Source organism: Lynx rufus, unplaced genomic scaffold (genome assembly GCF_022079265.1).
Source record: "Lynx rufus isolate CCGP_SWC_20201006 ecotype Redwood Valley unplaced genomic scaffold, mLynRuf1.p SCAF_7, whole genome shotgun sequence".
Lineage (NCBI taxonomy): Eukaryota > Metazoa > Chordata > Mammalia > Carnivora > Felidae > Lynx > Lynx rufus.
In genome coordinates, this window is record NW_025814889.1 from 79,671,602 (window position 1) to 79,687,240 (window position 15,639).

The 15,639-nt window shown below is 37.4% G+C and overlaps 1 protein-coding gene and 1 pseudogene across 2 annotated transcripts in view; one reads left to right on the plus strand and one right to left on the minus strand.

Moving 5' to 3' along the window:
- SP1 (Sp1 transcription factor) overlaps window positions 1–15,639 on the plus strand; it is a 48,479-nt gene that overhangs the window by 14,877 nt on the left and 17,963 nt on the right. The gene's annotated exons all lie outside the window — the stretch shown is intronic.
- Window positions 7,817–8,394, minus strand: LOC124501182 (60S ribosomal protein L17-like; annotated as a pseudogene).

Consider the following 15,639-nt stretch of genomic DNA (forward strand, 5'->3'; position numbering starts at 1 on the left):
TGCTCCTATTTATTCATTCCAGTGGCTTTCTGTAAATGACGTCATTGTTAAATCACGTTGCATTGTGTAATGTGGCCATTTTAGTTCTTAATTAAATAACAAGAGCACAAGGGTGCCTAGTGTTTCAGAAAAGTTTAATATCTATTCTGTTCTCATATCTCCCTTTCCTTTTAACTGTTCCACTTTGTAAAGTAGCATTTAAATGTTGCCACTAATAATTTAGTTTTCCTCATTCCTTGCTTCTAATTGTTTTCTCTCCTTGAAAATGTTTTAAGATGTAAAATGAACATCTGTGGAAAAGCTCTATTACATAATGCTTTGTAAGTTATTTATCAGATGTCTAACCATTAATGGATAATATTAGTTGAACTTTTCTACTTTGATGTTTATTGTTCTTCATATTTCCTACAGAAGGTGTGTCATAATAGTGCTATTCCTTTCTCTAACATTTAGCATTATTATTTGGGCTTGTGTGCCTAACCATTATTTTAAAGTGTATATGCCCTCATTATGATTATATTATTAATACCATGCTAGGTTTTAAGAATTGTTTCCCTTAGAAGACCCTGAAAAAGTTTCTGTAGAAAGATTTATTTTTTTATTTTTTATTTTTTAGAGTTGGTTGCAAATTTGAGCTGGAAGTTGAATTGTACTTTTGCTTCAGTGTTTTTAAAACTCTGAATAGCTTATGGAAACTGGGCAGTATTACTTGTTTGACAACTTTGGATGTGCCTTTCTAATTTACTGTAAATCATCCTACCTCCGTGTCTATGTACAAAATAAATAATGACTTAACAATTTTGAAGGAGTTAAAATATAAAATCCCTATGTGAAGATAGAGACTTGACCGTTAAATGATGAGAGAACTAAATTAAAAATCTATACATCTCTGAAAATGTAAAAAATATTATTTTTGTAGGAAAGCAAATGTTTGCTGCAAATAATCTAAAAAAGGTTAAATGCTATTAAGGTGGATCTTTTCATATTATTCAGTATGTTCTTCGTTGAATTTGACCTTTTTTGATAGATTAAAAATTACAGCTCTTTGCAAACAATACAATTAAGCCAGACTATCAATGGTAGTAGCAACTAAACTGAAGACTGTTAGAGCTGAAAACCCTCACCCCTTCCAGTACCCCCATTTTGACAGAATGTGGAGTAGTTTCAACGACTTGCCAGAGGTCACTGTAACAGATCTTTTGAATTCAGATCAGTATCTTTTTCCACTATACTACACTAGTATTTTTTTGTTTTAAGATTTTTATTTTTTAAATGTTTATTTTTGAGAGGGAGAGAGAAGAGAAAAGAGAGGGATGGAGGGGCAGAAAGAAGGGGACAGAGGATCCAAAGTGGGCTCAGTGCCGACAGCAGAGAGCCGGATTGGGGGAAGGGTTCAATCTCACCATCCGGTGAGATCATGAGCTAAGCCAAAACCAAGAGTCTGACGCTTAATGGCCTGAGCCACCTAGGCACCCCAACAACAACTTCTTCATAAACTTTTTGTTATGAATCATGATTTGTTGTAATCAGATTAATTTGAATTTAATTAAGCAAAATATAAATAATTAGTGATGTGATCAAAACATTAAGAAAGAAGGAGCAAGATGGCAAAAGAAAAATCAAAGACATCTCGTTACTTTGAAAACATGAAGGTCAGCTATATCATATAGAGATATGTGTGTAGAATGGTATTATCCCCACCCCCTTTTTCCTTTTTACAGTTAAAGAGATGCGATGTGTTTTCCCTGTTACCTTTCTTATTTTTTTTCCTGATATGCTTGAGACACTTTCATAGCAAACTTTATCTCCTTATTGTTCGTCATCTATTGTTTTCCATGTTATCAGGAAATTCCCTTTCAGTGCCTGCCTTCTCTACCCACCACATTTCTGATTTAAAAAAAAAAAAAACTATCCTGACATACTCGTTGGGGATATAGTTTAACAACTCTTCGAGAGACTATATAGGCCCCAATTTTGTCCAGGCCTTACATAGACAATGTATAATATCTCTTATGGTCACTGGTGGTATCTGAAAAGTACTATGCCTAGAATTCTTTGGCAATTTCTTGCACTCATGTTTATTTTGTTTTAAAGAAGGTAAAAAGCTCTTAACTCTGAAAACTGTATTTGGAAATTTTCCATATTATCAAGAAATTTCTTTGGTTTGGCATTCTCTTAACAGATTATCTTGTTGGTATTATCATGTTTTGAATGGCTTCCTTGTTTAGCATTAAAGGCTGTTAAGAAATTCAGTAATACTCATGGTTAGGTTAACTTACATAGGCATTTACTGAACACCAGTATACTTAGTAATATAATTGCCCCCAGCAGACTTAAGAGTTAGATACAAAAAGTGTAGCAGTGAAAATGGATTCATGCTTTATTCATAGACAAATTTAGCAAAATTTATTGAATATTTACTGTGTGTCAAATGTGCTAGGCTCTCAGAATTCACTGAAACAGATGATGGTCCTTGGCTTTCATGGAGCTCCAATTATTGTTGTGCTATAGTTATCTACTCTTAGTGCACTCCAGAGGGGACAAGTTTTCACACAACGAATACTGACAGTTGCAGAAAATATATGAAACCATAGGGCCACACTATTTTGGATTTATAGTTTCCTTTTACTGTGTTATATATTGTCAGGTATGTATGTATGTATATATGTATGTATGTATGTGTGTATGTATGTATGTATTTATTTATTTATTTATTTATTTATTTATTTATTTATTTATTTATAGTATTTATTCATCTTAGAACAGGGGAGGGGCAGAGAGAGAGGGAGACACAGAATCCGAAGCAGGTTCCAGGCTCTGAGGTGTCAGCACCTTCATGTTTTCAAAGTAACGAGATGTCTTTGATTTTCTTTTGCCATCTTGTTCCTCCTTTCTTAAATTTACCATCTTAATCATCTTTAAATGAACAGTTCAATAGTGTTAATTAAGTATATTCACATTGCAGAAGATTTCCACATCTTTTTTACCATACAAAACTGAAACTGTACCCATTAAACTCATTTCCCCTCCCCCACCATTCCCTTGCAACCATTATTCTACTTTCTATAAATTTGACTACTTTAGACTACTAATTTGTCACATAAGTAGAATCATAGAGTACTTGTCTTTTTGTGGCTGGCTTATTTCACTTAGCACAATATCATCGAAGTTCATCTATATTGTAGCATATGACAGGATTTCCTTTGTATGGCTGAATAATATTCATTGTATGCATATACCACATTGTCTTTATCTGTTCATCTATCATGGACATTTGGGTTGCTTCTGCCTCTTGGCTTTTGGGAATAGTACTGCTGTGAACTTGGGTGTATAAATAATCTCTTTGAGATCCTGCTTTCAACTCTTTTGCATATATACCCAGATGTAGGATTGATGGATCATATGGTAATTCTGTTTTTCATTTTTTGAAAAAATATGCTTACTTTGGTAACTTTGCTTTTACCTTCTATAAAGAAACTTTATTTTCATTTATTTAAAAAAATTGTTTTAATGTTTGTTTATTTTTGAGAGAAAGAGTGTGAGTAGGGGAGGAGCTGAGAAAGAGGGAGACACAGAATCTGAAGCAGGTTCCACGCTCTGAGCTATTGGCACAGAGCCTGATGTGGGGCTCGAACTCATGAGCCGTGAGATCATGACCTGAGCTGAAGTCGGGTGCTCAACTGACTGAGCCACCCAGGCGTCCCTCTATAAAGAAACTTTAAAAAAAAAAAGAAAAAAAAACCCTCACATTTTTGTGCTATGTTTATAGTCAGAACTACATTTTTAACTTTTCTGAGTACTTTTCTCATAAGATGATTTCCAAATTTCCTAACCTAATGGAACAAGATCATTAATGTATACATAATAGTTATTATCCAGCTGCTTTTAGGTTACTTAAATGTAAAGTAAGATGCTTAAAATGGAACTCAAGGGCTGAGATTTGAGACAGGAATTATTGCTGGTTTGGATTGTATAAGAAAAATTGTCATGATATACAATGTGAGCATGCTTTTAATGATAAATCATTCTTAGGTAACTGGTAATTGCTTACCTCCTTATTTTAATTACTTTCGCATAAAATGCCACAAAAAGTAAAGATGGCTTGTTGCTGGCAAACATTTCCCTTTATGGAAATAATTCTGTGATTCCCCCACCCCCCAGCCACAGAAAACTGTTGTCCCAGACAATTGGATATTCTCATCTCTAGCTTATATACTTACTTATATACTTATTGCAGCTTGGCCAGACATCTTGGTGTAATGGTAATTAATCTTTTAGTCAAATGCCTGGTGGGAGCTGTCTTAATAAAAGCTCTAACATATCATCAAATTGTATTACTTTTACCTGCAATATGAAGCAAACTCAGATGCATCCAGACTTAAATTACTCGTGGTTCTTTGATTTACTTCTGAAAACGTTCTGACAACTAATTGGTTTATTTTTTTTTAATGTTTTATTTATTTTTGAGACAGAGACAGAGTGTGAGCAGGGGAGGGGCAGAGAGAGGGGGAGACACAAAATCTGAAGCAGGCTCCAGGCTCTGAGCTGTCAGCACAGAGCCTGACGGGCTTGAACTCACAGACTGCAAGATCATGACCTGAGCTGAAGTTGGACCCTCAACCGACTGAGCCACCCAGGCACTTCCAATTGGTTTGATTCTTTTTTTTTTTTTTCCTTAACATTTATTTATTTTTGAGACAGAGAGAGACAGAGCATGAACAGGGGAGGGTCAGAGAGGGAGGGAGACACAATCCAAAACAGGCTTCAGGGTCTGAGCTGTCAGCACAGAGCCCGACGCGGGGCTCAAACTCATGGACTGGGAGATCATGACCTGAGCCGAAGTCGGACACTTAACCGACTGAGCCACCCAGGCGCCCCTTTGTTTAATTCTTAAAATGTTATTTCAGTAACTAAAATGGAGGTATTGAAAAATATTATATATATTACCAAGGTGTGTCTTACTGTAAAAATTTAAGAAATAAACATCTCAACTTAAATAGGCGCATGTTGAAAACATGGGTGGCTCAGTCGATCAAGCAGCCGACTCTTTTTTTTCTCTGTAATGTTTGTTTATTTTTTAACTTGTTTATTTTTGAGAGAGTGTGAGTGGGGGAGGGGCAGAGAGGGGGATGGAAGATCTGAAGCAGGCTCTGTGCTGACTGCAGTGAGCCCAATGTGGAGTTGAACTCACAAATGGAACCATGAGATGACAACCTGAGCTGAAGTCAGACGCTCAACTGAGCTACCCAGCCCCCCCCCCCATGGATGTTTATTTTTGAGAGAGAGAGAGAGAGAGAGAGAAGAGAGGGAGGGAGGGAGGAGGAGGGGCAGAGAGAGGGACAGGGAATCTGAAGTGAGCTTCATGTTGATAGAGAGCCGGATGTGGGGCATGGCCAACTCTTGATTCCTGCTCTGATCATGATTTCCAGTTCATGGGATCGAGCTCTGAGTTGGTCTCTGTGCTGACAGCATGGTGCCTGCTTGGGATTCTCCCTCTGTCTCTCTGCCCCTCCCCCGCTCATTTTCTCTCTCTCTCTCTCTCTCTCTCTCTCTCTCTCAAATATTAAAAAGTAAAAAACATAGGGATGGAAAATTGTGTAAAAAAATTTTATACTCCATGGACTATTCAGTTTTAAAGTTTATATGTTTATCTTGAGAGAGAGAGAACACGTGCACAGGAGGGGCAGAGAGAGAGGGAGAGAGAGAATCCCAAGTAGGTCATGTACTGCTTTGCTAGCCCGACTTGGGTTGGAACCCATGAACAGTGAGATCATGACCTGAGCCAAAATCAGGAGTCAGACATTCAACCCACTGAGCCACCCAGGTGTGCCCCTCCTAATTATATTCTTTTCTTTTCTTTTCTTTTCTTTTCTTTTCTTTTCTTTTCTTTTCTTTTCTTTTCTTTTCTCTTTTCTTTTCTCTTTTCTTTTCTTTCTTTTTGAGAGAAAGGGCACTGGTGAGTGGGAAGCAAAGAGAGTGGGAGAGAAAATCCAAGGGACAGAGAGAGTGATAGAGAGAGAAGCAGGGCTCACCCGAAGCAGGGCTTGACCATATTTTACCCAAAGTGGGGCTTGTGCTCACAAACTGTGAGATGATGACCTGAGCCAAAGTCAGATGCTTAATGACTGAGCTACCCAGGCATCCCCCTAGGTATATTTCTAAGAGAAAAAGGAACATATGGCCCCACAGAAACTTGTATACAAGTGTTTATGGCAGCATTATTCATGGTTATGGAAAGATGGAGACAATCTAAATGTCCAGTGGATAAACAAAATGTGATCTATCCATGTGATGGAATATTATTCAGCCATTAAAAGGAATGAGGTATTGATAAATGCAATGTGAGTGAGCCTGGAAAACATTCTGTTGTGGGTGTTTTTTTTTAATAATGTTTATTATTTACTTTTGAGAGAGAAAGAGACAGAGCACGTGCCAGGGGAGGGGTAGAGAGAGGGAAACAAAGAATCCCAAGCATGCTCCAGGCTGTCAGCATAGAGCCTGATGTGGAGCTTGACTTCATGAACCGTGAGATAGATCATGACCTGAGCCAAAGTCAGACGCTTAACTGACTGAGCCACCCAGGTGCCCCAAAACATTCTGTTAAATAAAAGAAATAAACCAGAGAGAAGAGGTCACATATTTTAACATTCTGTTTATATGAACTATCTAGAATAGGAAAATCTGTAGACACTGGTTGCCAAGGTATGGGGTGAGGGGAGAATGGAGAATGATTACTTAATAGGTATGGGTATTTTTCTGGGGTGCTGAAAGTTTTGAAAGTATAGAGAGGTAGTGGTTGCACAGCATTGTAAATGCACTAAATGCCACTGAATCATACACTTTAAAATGGTTAATTGTATGCTAATGGTTAATGGTATGCTATGTGAATTTCACCTCAATTTAAAAAAAAATTCTAAGAGGGGCACTTGGCTGGCTCAGTCGGTAGAGCATGTGGATCTTGCTCCCGGGGTTGTGAGCTCAAACCCCACGTTGGCTGTGGAGCTTACTTAAAAAAAATTCTAAGCATCAGTGGGTCAAAGGTTTTATACATTCAATATTTTGATATTTACAGTTAAACTGATTTTCTAAAGCTAACAATTTATATTCCCATTATTATCAGTCTTTGCCAATAAGAAGGGGAAAAAGATTCTTGCTTTAATTAGCATTATTTGAGTATTGGGGAATTAAATATATTTTCATTTATTATTTGCATTTTTTTCTTTTCTGAGTTGCCTGTTTTTATTTTTTTTCCTAGTACTTTGTTTTAATAAATCTTATAAAAGCTTTAATATTTTCCCTCATTACTACTTAAAAATTTTTCCTGATTGGTCACTTATTCTTCAGATGAACTTGACACATTTTGTCAGATTCCCCAAATAAATCCTTCTGGGATTTTTATTTTACATTTGATTTTAGCCAAAAAGCCGAGAAGTGATGGGAATTTTTATTTTGATTGATTCATTATGTTTTCATTATTTTCTTATTTGTCCTACACATTTCTTGCTGGTTAAGCTTAGCATTTTATAGTTTTTGCTGCTCTTATGAATAGGACCTTTTCTTCCTTTTTTTAATTAATGTTTAAGATTTGTTTTCCATTTTTACTTTTTTTTAAATGTTTGTTTATTTTGGGTTGGGGGATGGGGCAGAGAGAAGAGAGAATACCAAGCAGGCTCTATGCTGTTAGTGCAGAACCCTACTTGGGGCTCGAACTCATGAACTGTGAGATTGTGATCTGAGCTGGAATCAAGAGTTGGATGCTTAACCCACTGAACCACCCAGGCACCCCTTCTGGTTTTTACTTTTATTTGCATTTATTTTATGCAGAATTTACTTCCAGGCCGTAAATTTTTTTTTTTTTTTTTTTTTTCAGTTTCTTCTGGGATATTTTTTACTTCTGTGCAACTTCCTCTTCTGGTTTAGGAACAATCTGCTCTTTTTCAGTAAAGATCATCTCCATGTGCCAGGGAGAGCTCATGTATGGATTAATCTGACCCTGAGCCCTGTTAAGTTCTGTGCTGCATCTTGGGGACTTTGTTCACCTGGATGTGCTCAATGACCAGGGAAATCTACATCTAAACCCTTAAGGTCAGCATTACTCTCTGCATTTTTAAGCATGTGCAGTAAAAATTCAGCACTCTTTCTGGGCCACCAACATTGTGTCCAGCCCCACTGTTTGGCCTTGGGCACACCTACCAACTCCACCATTGTAGCGACAGAATGGCACACATTGCTTCCGCAAAGTGACATCTTTCAGATGCTTGGTCCTTTTCAGATATGCATGTCCTTAATGGCCTGAGTAGTTTCACCAGTATTCTTTAAGCGAGCATGAAGATTTGAACCTCTTGATTTGCATGATTTTGTTGGGTTCTCTGGGCTAAGTGAATAGCGGACCATTTTCAGAGATCCCCTCAGGCTGCTTACGGGAAGAGCTTTAAGATTTTATTTTTAAGTAATCTCTACACCCAATACGAGGCTCATACCCACAACCATGAAATCAAGAGTCGCATGCTCTACCGACTGAGGCATCCAGTCACCCCTCTTCCATTTTATTTCTTACGGATTCTTATTTGTAAATAGGAAAGCTATTGACTTATGGGCATTGATTTCATATGGCTTACTGTAATCTTACTGCTTTCAATAGTTTTAGTGATTTTCTTTGGATTTCTAGGTATACTCCTGTGACCCACAAAATAATTTTACCTACTCCTTTCTAGTATTTGTACTTCATTCTTGTTAAGTAATAGTTGTAATAGTAAGGATCCTTGTTTTATATCTCTTTCTAAAGGGGTGGTTTTTAATTACTGTGTCATATTCTATCAAGTCATTTGCCACAATTTATTTCTCTTTTGTCAAATATTCAGGTAGTTTCAAATTTTCCTGTGTTTTAAATATAGAATATAATAGAGCATACAGCTTTGTCATTTTGAATCATAATGTACTTAGAATAAGTCGTTAGGAGTTTATTGGTGATTCATTCATTACGTAGTATTAAAGGAACAGAAAACCTAAAATATATTAAATATGTCTGAATTATCCATTGCCATATCAAGCAAAAGTTGAAGGAAACCAGTATAAGAGAAGGAGTACACAGATGCATAGATGAGCACCTGTATATTTTCATGGAGTAGCATTTCTATCTCACATTCTTTTGTGATACTGTCATTGGCAGTTTAAAGCAGCAGTGTGTTTTTGCAACACTAGGTATAAATGAGAATATTTGCTTTTAGTACTTATCTAGTAATCTAGGTAAATTAAGACAAGATGAAGTCTGGTTCTCATATTAAAAAGTGACTGTAGAGTTTATGCTTAGGGAGCGGTTGAAATATTAACCATAGTACATCAGATTATATAATTGTACTGCAGGCATTACTCATGCATAAACTTTAAGAGCTCTATCATTAAGAGGTACCCAGCACGTAGGTGCGTATTTGGTCACTGCAGGGAACTCAGAATGGTGTGGATCTGAAGAGTTACTTCTTTATTTCAGACTTTTATGTATAATGTAACTATTATCACAAACAGGTAAAGTGTATTGTGCCTATGAATAGTATTGGGAAAAGATGGAAAAGTGATAATGATTTGATGGGATGGTAGGATTTTGGATGTTTCCATATCCTTTTTTGGTTTCCGTTACTCTTATTAGTACTATATTTAAAAAATCTTATCACAAAACATGATAGATGACTATTACTATTCATTTTTCTTCAGGCCCTACAAACAAAATTAATCTGGTCTTGTTTAGGGGAGAGTCTCTAGGCTACCTGAGTTTAAAGAACTTATCTTCCCTATGTATATTTCTACTTCAACATGCTTTCATGGTTTTATTATCACATAGCATCTCATTACTATATTTTATCCAGAAAGTTTTCTGAAAACATGAAGTTTAATCTGTACTGTTTCTCCTTTCAAGACAACACTGTGTATTCAGAATGGTTATTTCTGCATTACTAATCAACACCAAACTACTTTTAATGGGAATCAAATATAATTTGAAGACTTTGATATGATTTTCCTTTTTTAATGGTACATCCAGTGGTTAGAAGCAAAATATTAATGTGCATTTTATTTTTTGTTTGTTTTACAATATTCTTTTATTGGTGCTGTTTTAGAGATACTGATGATTGAGTTTTTTTCAAGAGAAAAACTTTAAATAATATAAATCTTATTTTGTGGGGAGGAATGTGAGAAGAATACATTAGTCACAGTAGATTCTTCTTTACTGAAAACCTTTAGAGAAGAACCAACCCGTAGCTTTTTTTTCCCCCCAAGGAAAAAAAAAACACTGATGATTGAATTTGATATTATAACTCTTCTAGTTAAGTTCAAAATAACATACCGTGAGTAGTAGGGGTGCACATATAGATGGGAGGAAAAAAACATTAAAAGTCACATTCAGCCCTTTTATTTTCTTAATATACAGTGATTTATTGAGTGCCTCCTATGTGTCAGGAACGATGCTAAGTATGCTTTATATTAAATTTTTTTAATGTTTATTTTTGAGACAGAGAAAGAGTGGGAGCAGGGGAGGGGCAGAGAGAGGGAGACACAGAATCTGAAGCAGGCTCCAGTCTCTGAGCCTGCTGAGTCAGCACAGAGCCCGATGTAGGGCTCGAACCCACGAACCATGAGATAATGACCTGAGCCGAAGTTGGACACTTAACCAACAAAGCCATCCAGGTGCCCCTGCTTTACATTAATTTTATTAGTCCAGTATAATTATATCTTTTTTGCTGATGAGGAAAGTAAGGCTCAGAGAGGTTACTCTCCTGGTAAGTGGTGAAACCAGGATTCAGACCTAGGTTTGTCCAACTGCACCATTATAGTGCATTAATAGTGTATTTAATGTCCTTGTTAATTTTAATCATCAGAGCCTCCCGGTAATTTAAAAATATCAGTTAATGGATATGAACAGTCCAACTGTCAGTCAAAATAATCTTGATTTAGGGCACCTGGGTGGCTCAGTCGGTTAAGCATCTGACTTTTTTTTTTTTTTCCAACTTGTTTTTAATGTTTATTGATTTTTGAGAGACAGGCAGCGCATTGAGCAGGGGAAGGGCAGAGAGAGAGGGAGACACAGAATCTGAAACAGGCTCTAGGCTGTCAACACAGAGCTTGACATGGGGCTCGAACCCACAAACTATGAGATCATGACCTGAACTGAAGTTGGACACTTAACCAGCTGAGCCAGCCAGGCGCCCCCATGCATCTGACTCTTGAGTTCAGCTTAGGTCATGATCTCATAGTTTGCAGGATGGAGCCCTGTATTGGGCTCTGTGCTGTGTGGAACCTGCTTGGGATTCTCTCACTCCCTCTCTCTTTCTGCCCCTCCTCTGTGTGTGTGTGTGTGTGTGTGTGTGTGTGTGTGTCTCAAAATAAAAACTTAAAAAAAAAAAAAAAGAACCTGATTTAAAAACCAACAAGAGAGGAGAAGATATGCTTATCTCTCCTTTATTTTATTTTTTTGGTGCAGAAAAAGTGGTTTTATTAAGCATGGGGATAGGACCTTTGGGCAGAAAGAACTGCCTCATCTTTCCTTTAATCAGTAAAGTGGAAGCATGAATTAAGTCCAAAATTAATTTTATTATTCTCCTGTTCATCACTTTCTTGCTCTTAATAAACTGAACCAAATGACTATATTCTCTTAATCTTTATATCCTTCTCCCACAGCTTTCCTCTGTGTGTGTATGTTTAAATAAATTACAAATTATTGTATCATTAAATTAAATGATTTAAATAAATCATACCAGTTTGAATAATAATAGTAATTACAGCTAGTTTGGGAGGGATGTTAAAGTGAGACCCCTTCTCCAGGAAACTATCACTGTGCTGAGAGTTGGGGGGAAAGATGTGACAATTCTTATTTATTTTCTCTTTCTTGAAAAACAGTTTTCATTGTGGAATGATGTTGATAAAGGTGGGAAGTAGGTGAAAGTCTTGGAATTTAGTAGGAGAATTTCAGTATGTTACTAATAATCAAATTTTGAGATCTTTATTTTTTGGACACAAAAAATAGGGATATCTGTACTTTTGAATTCATGTTGGGTAACATAAAACTACAGTGTTTAGTAAAGAAGCATTACTGGGGCGCCTGGGTGGCTCAGTGGGTTAAGCTTCCGACCTCGGGTCAGGTCATGATCTTACCGTTCAAGAGTTCGACCCCTGCATCAGGCCCTGCACTGACAGCTCAGGACCTGGAGCCTGCTTCAGATTATGTGTCTCCTTCTCACTCTGCCCCTCCGCACTCACCGCTCTGTCTCAAAAATAAATAAATGTTAAAAATTTTAAAAAAGAAAGAAACATAACCAAAGGTGGGAAAAAAAATCTAGTTTTGATGGAGAGACCTCTGAATTATACTTCCTTAAGTGATCCCAGTTAAAATTTGTGGATTGCTTTTCCCTTTTTTTGCTCCCCTAAGCCTCTTTGCTGGGAGGGTGGACTTTAAAAACTCCTCCATCATTTAGTTATAGTGACACCTACTGGTAAGAGCCTTTGACATCATTGTGCAGATTGCTCCATACTTCAAGAAAACTACCCATTTCCTGAGATGTGAAGAATCAGTTGTTAAATCTATAAAACACGGTTGATAATAAAAGGGTGAGATGCACAGGCTGATTTTTTTTTAATTTAGTTTTTTGCTGTGTAGGTGTTTTTAATGATAAAAGTTATATAATTATATTACAGAAAATAAGAGAAACTGAAAGGAGAAAAAACTAATAACTACTCCCCATCACAGTCACCAATTTTGGTGTGTTTTCTTCTACTTTATTTAAATTTGAATGTATTTAATTTTTTTTATTTACTTATTTTGAGAGAGAGCATGAGCAGGGGAGGGGCAGAGAGAGAAGGAGAGAGAGAAAATCTCAAGCAGGTTCCGCACTGCCAGCGCAGAGTCCGACATGGTGCTTGAACTCACGAACCTGAGAGATCATGACCGGAGCCGAAATCCACAGTCGGACACTTAACCAACTGAGCCACCTAGGTGACTCTTCTTTAAAGCATCTTAACTGAGCTATAACTCCTATACCATATAATTCACCCATTTAAAATGTACAGTTCAGGGGGCACCTGGGTGGCTCAGTTGGTTACACGTCGAACTTTGGCTCGGGTCATGATCTGACGGTTAGTGAGTTCTAGCCCTGTCAGAGCCTGGAGACTGCGTCAGATTCTGTGTCTCCCTGTCTTTGCCCCTCTCCCACTCATGCTATGTCTCCCTCTCAAAAATAAACATTTAAATTTTTTTTATTAAAAATTTTTTTTAATTTTTTTTAATTAAAAAAAATTTTTAGTGTACATTTCAGTAGATTTTAGTATATTCACCCAGTTGTGCAACTACCACCAGAATCTATTTGAGAACATTTTCATCACCCTAAAAAGAAATACCATGTGGTTCATTAGCTGTCCTTCTCTGTTCTCACTTGTCATTCCCAGTCCAAGTCAACCACTACTTGCAGGCTCTATGGATTTGCCAGTTCTGGACATTTCAATAAATGGAATCATGCAATATGTAATGTGTAGTCTTTTGGGACTGCTCTCGTTAGCATAACGTTTGCAAGGTTCATCTATGTTGTAGTATGTATCAGTATTTCATTGTTTTTTATTGCCAAGTAGTATTTCATTGTGTGGATATAACACATTTTGTTTATCCATTCATCAAATTGACACAGTTGGGTTGTTTTTGCTTTTTGACATTATGAATAATGCTGTTAACATTTGTGTACAAGTTTTTGTATGGACATAATGTTTTTATTTCCTTTTGTTACATACTTAGGAGTGGAGCTACTGGATTAGATTCCAAATTTTTTTTAGTGTGCTTTTATTATTTTTGAGAGAGAGCGTACATGTGTCGTAGTGCGCGCACATGCATGCAAGTGGGGGAGGGGCAGAGAGAGAGAGGGAGACCTGAAGTGGGCTCTCTGCTGTCAGTGGGGCTCGAACTCATGAATTGTGAGATCATGACCTGAGGTGAAGTTAGATGCTTAACCAACTTAGCCATCCAGATGCCCCTCAAAATTTTTTAAATATTTATTTATTTATTTATTTATTTATTTTCAAAGTTTTTTTTTTTTTTTTTTTTTTTTTTATTTTTGGGACAGAGAGAGACAGAGCATGAACGGGGGAGGGGCAGAGAGAGAGGGAGACACAGAATCGGAAACAGGCTCCAGGCTCCGAGCCATCAGCCCAGAGCCTGACGCGGGGCTCGAACTCACAGACCGCGAGATCGTGACCTGGCTGAAGTCGGACGCTTAACCGACTGCGCCACCCAGGCGCCCCTTAAATATTTATTTTTAATGTTTGTTTATTTTTGAGTGTGTGTGTGAGTTGGGGAGGGGCACAGAGCGAGAGGGGGACAGAAGATCTGAAGCAGGCTCTGTGTTGATAGCAGAGAGCCCGATGCAGAGCTCAAACTCATGAACTGTGAGATCATGACCTGAACTGAAGTTGGATACTTAACTGAGAGCCGCTCAGGCGCCCCAGTTTTAATGAGTTCCTTTGTGTGTTTGAAAGTTCTTAAAAATACAACAGCCTTACCTTATCTGCTGGGGATACTATCATCCTCTAGTTGATGTATGAAACTGTGGATAGTACTGAATCTTATATATTCTATGTTTTTTCCTATATGTGCATATCTATGATAAAGTTTAGTTTATAAATTAGGCACTATAAGTGGTTAACAACTAATAATAAAATAGCAGTTACAATAATATATAATAAAACTTATGTGAATGTGGTTTCTCTCTCAAAATATCTTATTGTAAAGAATATATATTATTGTACTTTACTCACCTTTTCTGTGATGCTGTAAGATGACAAAATGTCTACGTGATAAGATGAAGTGAATGATGTAGGCATTGTGACATAGCATTAGGCTGTAGTTGACCTTCTCACAATAATGTCAGGAGGATCATCGGCCTCCAACTGTGATTGACTGTGGGTAACTGAAACTGCAGAAAGAGAATCTGCAGATAAGGAGACACTACTGTATTTATTGCCTCTCTTTTGTTCATATCCCGTGCAGTCTTGCTGTTTCATTTATCTCCCAGAAACTTTGAAGTTCCCTGTATTGAGTCGTTAAATCCTGACTGTTTTTACTCCTAAATATTTATTAAAAAAAATTTTTTTTTATGTTTATTTATTTTTTTCATGTTTATTTTTGAGAGAGAGAGACAGCATGAGCCAGGGAGTGGCAGAGAGAGAGGGAGATACAGAATCTGAAACAGGCTCCAGGCTCTGAGCTGTCAGCACAGAGCCTGACATGGGGCTCGAACTCTGAAACAGCGAGATCATGATCTAGGCCAAGGTCGGACGCTCAACCAACTGAGCCATCCAGGCATCCCATCTTAATGTTTATTTATTTATTTAAAAAAAATTTTTTTTTAATGTTAATTTATTTTTGAGACAGAGACACAGCATGAGCAGGGAAGGGGCAGAGAGAGAGGGAGACACAGAATGTGAAGCAGGCCCCAGGCTCTGAGCTGTCAGCACAGAGCCCGACGCGGGGCTCGAACTCACGAACTGTGAGATCATGACCTGAGCCGAATCGGATGCTTAACCGACTGAGCCACCCAGGTGCCCCTTAATGTTTATTTTTGAGAGAGGGAGAGACGCAGCATGAGTGGGAGAGGGGCAGAGAGAGAGGGA